We start from the raw sequence: 7740 nt of genomic DNA, 5'->3' as shown, positions 1-7740 counted from the left end.
CATGACCCAAATCTCAAAACAAGAGCAGACAACTGTATTAAGCATTTTGTAAGAATTATGGCCCTTTTTCCATTTAGAATATGCATATTATTGATAAATATATGATAAAATGTGCGTACCATCTCAAATACTGTCAATGTCCCTTGACATACTGCTTTCATATTTTGCAAACTTCTTTACCAAAATGACCCTAATCTAGAAAACAAGAGCAGACAACTGTATCAAGCATTTTGTAAGAATTATGGCCCTTTTTTGTCTTAGCAACTGGATATTTTGATAAATTGTGTGTTTAGATCCACTTGACTTCTAAAGTATCAAAGATATTGCTTTAAAACTTCAAATATTTTCTTACTATCATGAGGGTACTGTACCTGCCAAGTCCATTTTAACTTGACCTTTGAATGACCTTGACTCTCAAGGTCAAGAGTAAATTGTACTCACATTGCCATAACTTCTTTATGTATGATCAAATTTTAGTAATACTTTGACGAAACAACACTTAACTGAATACCACCCAAACAATACCACACGCCCCAACCCAGAATCCCTGCCCCCTCCCACCCGCCCCCCATTATTTTTTTATTTTTTTATTTTTGAAAGATCATCTAATAAATGACCACACCCCACATTATTACCCCTCTCAACCCTTACCCCCCTTTATTATTTTTTTGAAGGACCGTCCAAACTTTCAACCCAAGCTTTTGCTATCAAACTTGAAATAAAATCTTATTAGTTTGTTTTATGTCTCTACAAATGTTCAATAGATTGTGGAAAATATACCTGAACTATTAACTTCACCTTATTGAATAATGTTAACAATTACCCCATGATGGCCTACGTTATACTGTCAAGCGCTCGAATAGTCAAGCGCGCTGTCTTCTGACAGCTCTTGTTTCTAGATACATGCATGTTTAGGCAATTATTCTTTGTTTGCAGTTCTGAATAAAGATTTACTAAAATTCGAGGTTAAACATTTGCATTCCAATTATAAATTGCATGTATGCAACTGTATTTTTTTTTATTTGCACTGCAGTAAGAAGCTTCCAACACTTTGGCATGTTGCATTAAATCAACATTTTAATGAAATAAGTGTCAAATTCCAAATCATGGATGATATTATTATTATTGTTGTTGAGTTTTAGCTCGGCTGTTTTCGGAGAAACCCCAGAGATATTGTCATAGCCAGCTCGTCGTCCGCCGTCAAGCGTCGTGCTAAAACTTTTACATTGGCTCTTAAATCAAAGTGCTTCCACCTACAACTTTGAAACTTCATATGTAGATGCACCTTGATGAGTTCTACACGCCACACCCATTTTGGGGTCACTAGGTCAAAGGTCAAGGTCACTGTGACTTCTAAAAAAATAATTATAACAAGCTTTCATTTATTCAAAACTGCACCCGCAGCCGAGCGTGACACCCGTTATGTGGTGCTCTTGTTGTTTAAAGATATGTTATCGTTTGTTATGTAATTTGCTATACAAGTGGAACAGCAATTGTTTTTTAGTCAATTTATTTAACAGCAATATACATATTTTAAACAACATGGACTTGCATACATGTGAAAACAATTCTGTTGGATACACAAATGCCTTATCATTTAACAGACATATGAACACTTTTTTTTATCACTTTTAATTAAAAAATGTAAAGATAAATGCATGGTCAGGACTCAAAACTAACCGTCTGATTACAAAATAATGTAAACAAGTCCCTACCGGCTCCACCATTGTCAGAAATATATATATTTCTTTTATAGTTGTTGCCAATTTTATATATTTGTTGCCAGCAGTATTTCTAGCCTATTGGTTGCCATAGCAACCATCATTCCTGACATAGGAACAAAATGAAATGACGTGCGTAATCTCCATATTGCCATCTGTCCATTTTTCAAGTTTCATGCAAAAATATGAAGAATTTATAATTTTATCGCAGGATCCAGAAAAGTATGACAGACTGACGGACACACAGATTGCAAACCATAAGTCCCATCCGGTGATTTTTCTAAAATAATGGTCAATAACAATTTTTATTAGTATGTTTCATTATTTGTAATAAAAAAGTTAACTAAACTAAATTGTCTCAACAGGTAAAACAGAAACCGAAAGCGAATTAATTTATGTTATCGTTAACTGTCTTGTTATAATTGTTCTTTTCGTAACGCCTTCGACATTATTTTGAGGTACGAATAATGAAAAGTTATTATCGTCATTTAAAAAAAAATGTCAATTTCATCTTTATTTAAAATACATAAATTATGCAGCATGTAACTTGCAATGACTGTTTTTACAATAAACTCTATATCCACCATATCAATTAACATATTTCCGCAAAATCTACTCTTTAACATGACAAAGCTGTTTTCTATGAATGAAGACACGGGTACAAGAGAGGCTTTGTTGAAGATCACCTCTTCCCTTGAAAGGTAACCATTATCGCGAAATGGTGTCATCAAGTATTTAGAAATCGGATAAGTTTCATCTCCTAGTATGTGATTAATTCCAGTAAACCCGGAAAATGCAGCATATAAAGGCGAGTTACGGAAAACGCGTGCATTATGTACCTCTCCAGGCCACCCTCAATACACATCTGTGAAACGCCTGTCTTCTCGACAAACAGCTTGCAAGATTATTGAATAGCGTCCTTTTCTATTGAAGTAGTCTGGAGGCCTTTTCTTTGGTGCCGTCATTTTTATGAGCGTCCCATCTATTGCCCCCTCCAGGGAAGCTTTTCTTATTGTGAAATTCATCAATCACAGTCTGCTTGTCATTGTTTGATGGCCAACAACTGTCTTAAGAAGACTGTCACATAAAACTGTCAGCATTCTTTGGTAATGGTCTAAGAAAGTTGACTTTGATACGTTAAAACGGTCTGCAATAGACCTTACTGTCTCAAAATTACCCAAATACTAATGTCCAAAGCGTCATTAGTAAGTCCTTATCCAATGCAACTTGTTCACGACCCCCAGTTGCAATCCTTCTACGAAGCTGATCATCAGTTGAAATTCTCTCCAGAACTCTTTCAAAAGTACCCTTTGTCATGCGAAAAAAAGGTCTTAAAGTCATCTGGGAGATACTGAAGTACGGTGACTTTAATGTAGTTGGCCACCTTCGGACATTATCTCGGCAGCTGTAAAGAAACCAAATGAGTAGTTATTAAATGGATTTAGTTAAAAGCCTGTTATATTGCTTTGATTACGTCAAGCTTATTAATACCTTAAAACTCAATATGACTGTTGTAATCTTTATTACTTGTTCAGATCATTTTCAACCCAGGACCCTAATACAACCCTGTGTCATGTCATTAAAATTGCAATACTTATTCAAATAAAACAACTCAAATTTGAGTTTAGATGTTTGTTTTCAATGCAATGTTAACATCACAGGGCTTAAGCATGGTCCTTAGATGTTAAGAAGTATGGGTACACCCCTTTGGATGATAAAATTCTTGAGGATCTTTATTGTGTTTATAATTAATGAATTCCGACTATAAATCCAATAAATAAAAGATATGCGTTAATTGGTAATTGTTAATAGTTAATACTCGGTGTATACATTTAAACTATTCACGTCCCGAGGCCGAAATTACTGTTCTTTATATTGTTCGAAATTTAGTGTATCCGAAATAACATTGAATATAACAAGTGAATTCGTTAATCATGGTAGAATATATATTTCACAATACGTACATTGCTGCGCATAGAGCGGTGAATCGTTGCATTGTTCCACAAGCTTTATCAAAGAGCAAGTCCATTTAAGTTTTTTAAGTTATTTATCATAATGGTTGAATTAATTGTGATTCCGTCAAATCCGTATGATTGAATATCGAGAAGTGCCCCTTTCCAAGGACAGAGTTTTCTATAAACGGTAAGGGTCTCATATGTTTTATTTTGAATATTTTCCAATAGATACAAAAGAAATGTACTAATAATCTAAATAAAGAACTCATACATCATTATTGAAATTTCAGCATTAATTTTGATGAGGCCTTTTCGTTCCACTTAAGGCACTTTAAGCGGTATTGAGCTTTTCAGCCACGCCTGTGCATTCACGTGATTCAAATTATAGGACATAAATATGAATATTATCCAGCATATATACGAAAATTATCCAACATATACTAGTATATGAAAATTATCCAACATATATATGAAAATTGTCCAACATAGATATGAAAATTATCAAACAAATAATATGAAACTTTCAAAGACACTTATCGGAACCAGTTTTGTGCTCAATCTGTGTGATCATAAGAGGACAACTATCCCCTTTCTTATTACTGCGAACAAAGAAAATGATGGGTAAGGGACGCTTCATCGCATACGATAGTTTCAAATGTAATTTGTTATTACTCAATAACGGTTATCAAATATGCTCATCTATAACAAAGCACGGCAAGTTTGTGTATCTCAAAAAAGAACGCACAGTTTGAAATGGAGACATGTTTAATGATTATTTACATTAAGCTCAGAATGAACAATAAGCCATTGAAACTTATTATAAACTGTTTATAAACTTGTCAAATATCTTCTAACGTGTTATGATGCCTGGTCTTAGTTGTTGCATTACTACCTTTATATCACAATACTGATATGTGTTTGACTGTTGCAGTTAAGGTTAACGAAAGTGTCGATTAGTGATATAATTATATTTCACAGTCAGGTGGTTAAAACATCATACATTCACACGGTTGTGATATGTTTTTGAATATTTAGAGCAACCTGAATAAAAAAGGTTCTGAATATAAATTCAATCTCATATACTTCGAGAAGAGTATTATTTATTTGGGAGTATTAGTCTCGGTGGTTATTTAAAGTAGCATCGCATTCGAGACAGAACGTCTTATTCGATACGACCCCACACTACCAAAACGATAACTACCAGCGCCGTTTAGCGTAATATGCTACAGGTATGTGTATTTTGTAACATGGTTTATGTTATACAACCAAACGACCATTATTATTAATTTATTGCAATTTTCCATAAATAAACACATACTCATCCAACTGAAAGTAAAATTACGAAAATATATTGGCATATATGTTCTCTTCCAGTAAACGCAATATGACTTTATAATACAACCAAAAACGTTTATAATAAAACCGAATATGTTTTATAAATCTCATAACAATTGCCTCGTTATTTACAGAAATTACCAATTTTACTGATGCTACAAGAGTTTACCATATTTGTTGTTCACTTAAAGGGGCCGTCGACCAGATTAAAAAAAAAAGAAATTTAAAAAACAACGTATTTTGTAATTAGTTTAATTATACATTAATTAGTTTATATTATTAATTAACACGACTGGTGTTTTACATTACTTGAACAAGTTGTTCAATTTTCATATTTTCAGTATATTCGGTAATACAATTTTACTGGCTTTGTGTACCAGGTAACTACCAGTTAACTATAAATAACGGAAGTAGATTGATCATCATCGTCACGTGGTAAACCCAGTTATGCAAATTGTGCATGCGTAGTCATTTGTATATTTTTTTATATATACTTATATATATATATATATATATATATATATATATATATATATATATATATATATATATATATCAATCTACTTGCTTTAATAATAGTGTGTATATCGTTATGTCACCTATTTTCGCGATGTACTTTCAATTTCATATCGCGAAATATTGTAACCGAATGTACTGAAAATATGAACATTTTTTAAGTAATGTAATATACCAGTCGTGATATTTTAATAATAATTTTATTTGTGCACATACCATATCAATACCGTCAACAGTAACAATTTTAAACAGTATCTATTTACCGTTTGATTTGTTATTTTACGATAGTCACTGTAAGTCTTAAGAAAAGGTATCCAACACATCCACTTAGTAAGCAATAAAAATCATATGCTTGGAGATATTAATTAATGTAAAGTTATTCTGCAAGATGCAAACGACTGGGAGATGCGTGCATACCTAGGGAAGATACTAGTTTTTCCCGAAGAAGTAGCCCATACAACTCTCAGACCCGACATAGTGCTATGGTCAAAGGCGGCAAAGCGGGTGATCCTTGTAGAGTTAACTGTGCCATGGGAGGAGAGAAATGAGGAGGCATATGAGCTGAAAAAAGCCAAATACTAGGATCTGGCAGATGTATGCAGAGGTAGATGCTGGAGGACATGGATTTTTCCGGTGGAATTCGGATGCAGAGGATTTCCATCACAGTCGGTGTGACAGATGCTTGGAGCGCTGGGCGCTGAAGGAAGAGTCAGGAAGACTACAATCCACGCCCTAGGCAATACAGCTGAACAAGCATCCAATAGGCTCTGGATAAGACGCAGTGAACCAAATTGGCAGCCATCGTAGACGAGGTAGTGAGTGGCCATAACTACCTGCCCTGCCACCTCGAGGTTGTACCAAGTATAAGGCGGCGAAACAACCTATGACAGGTGGAGCTAGGCTGACGACGTCTACGTTCAGCAGTTGATACTGTATTATCACATCATTCATTTCTGGGTATCCAGTGACTTTCAGGAATAGGCTGAATGACAAACGAGAAAGACCGGTGACGCTGGATAGACAGCTGACAGCTAGGAATAGACTAGTGTTGGCTGTGCAGCGGGTTGGCAGCCCGCTGTTATTTCTCTGTGAAGAGACAACCGTTAGGATTGCTACAACCGATACACAGAAACAATACCCACAGGGCCTTCCGAGACGGGAGGGAGGATGATAGGCCTAATAGGACGGATTCAGCGGTAACTACACGGCGAGAATTACGACCTTTGACTAGGGATCAAACGGTAGTATGTCAGTGTGGGAAAGTTTCTTAAAATCTATCGAGGGATGAGAATCCATCAAGGGAAGATCGGTTGTCGGTTTGAGGCGAAGCCGAAGCAACGTGCTGGTGTTCGTGGTGAAACGAGGGAGATTGCCAGTCTGGTTGCCATCCACAGTACTGGTGATCTCTCAGCTCCGATTGTTGCTGTTACCGATGACAGTCCTGAAGCTGAAGTGACTCAATCACTTGATGAGCTTATTGGAGAGCAGGGGACCATACATAGTATGACCCCTACAGAACAGAAAGATGAAAGTGCAGAAGAATCACTAGTGCATTTAAGCCCAGAAGAACTCGTCTTCCCAGATTCTTGCTGTACACCACCCGCTACAGGAAGAAAAAAGAAAAAGACCGTCCCTACCAAAAAGAGAATGCAACCGACCTCTGAAGAAAGAAGATCCAAGATCGCCTGGCCAGCTATGAACAAAATTGGATGGTCAGCGTTTGATGACGATTTGGACCAAGTACTTCAGACAGCTTTGACAGGATCAGTCGATAGAAAGCTTAAAGCATTACCTTCGATCACCTACGCCTTAGGACAGGAGAGATTTGGACTGAAGCTTATTCATCTACGTATACAGCGTATTTATAAATATATACTTTGTACATAGAAACTGAGATTTATATAGTACAATCATAGCTAATTCCAGTTTTTACAAATTTTCATTAAATCTGAAATGTGCTTAGATAATCCACATATGTGACCTTTTTTCGTACACCGAGAAGCCATAAGAATCACTGAAAACGTCATATTTGCGCAAATCTTAATAATTTACCATTATTTCTTAAAAGCAACATAATTTAAGTAACATAAATGCTCAAAAGCAACGAATAATGCGCAAAATAATCCGTACAGTCAAGTTAACCTATATAATATTAGTATTCCGTTATAGCAATAGCCACACTTTCAGAGCTACATGTAGTTTGGTAACATTAA

The sequence above is a fragment of the Dreissena polymorpha genome, chromosome 8 (assembly GCF_020536995.1).
Source record: "Dreissena polymorpha isolate Duluth1 chromosome 8, UMN_Dpol_1.0, whole genome shotgun sequence".
Lineage (NCBI taxonomy): Eukaryota > Metazoa > Mollusca > Bivalvia > Myida > Dreissenidae > Dreissena > Dreissena polymorpha.
Note: the sequence above shows the minus strand (reverse complement) of the source record.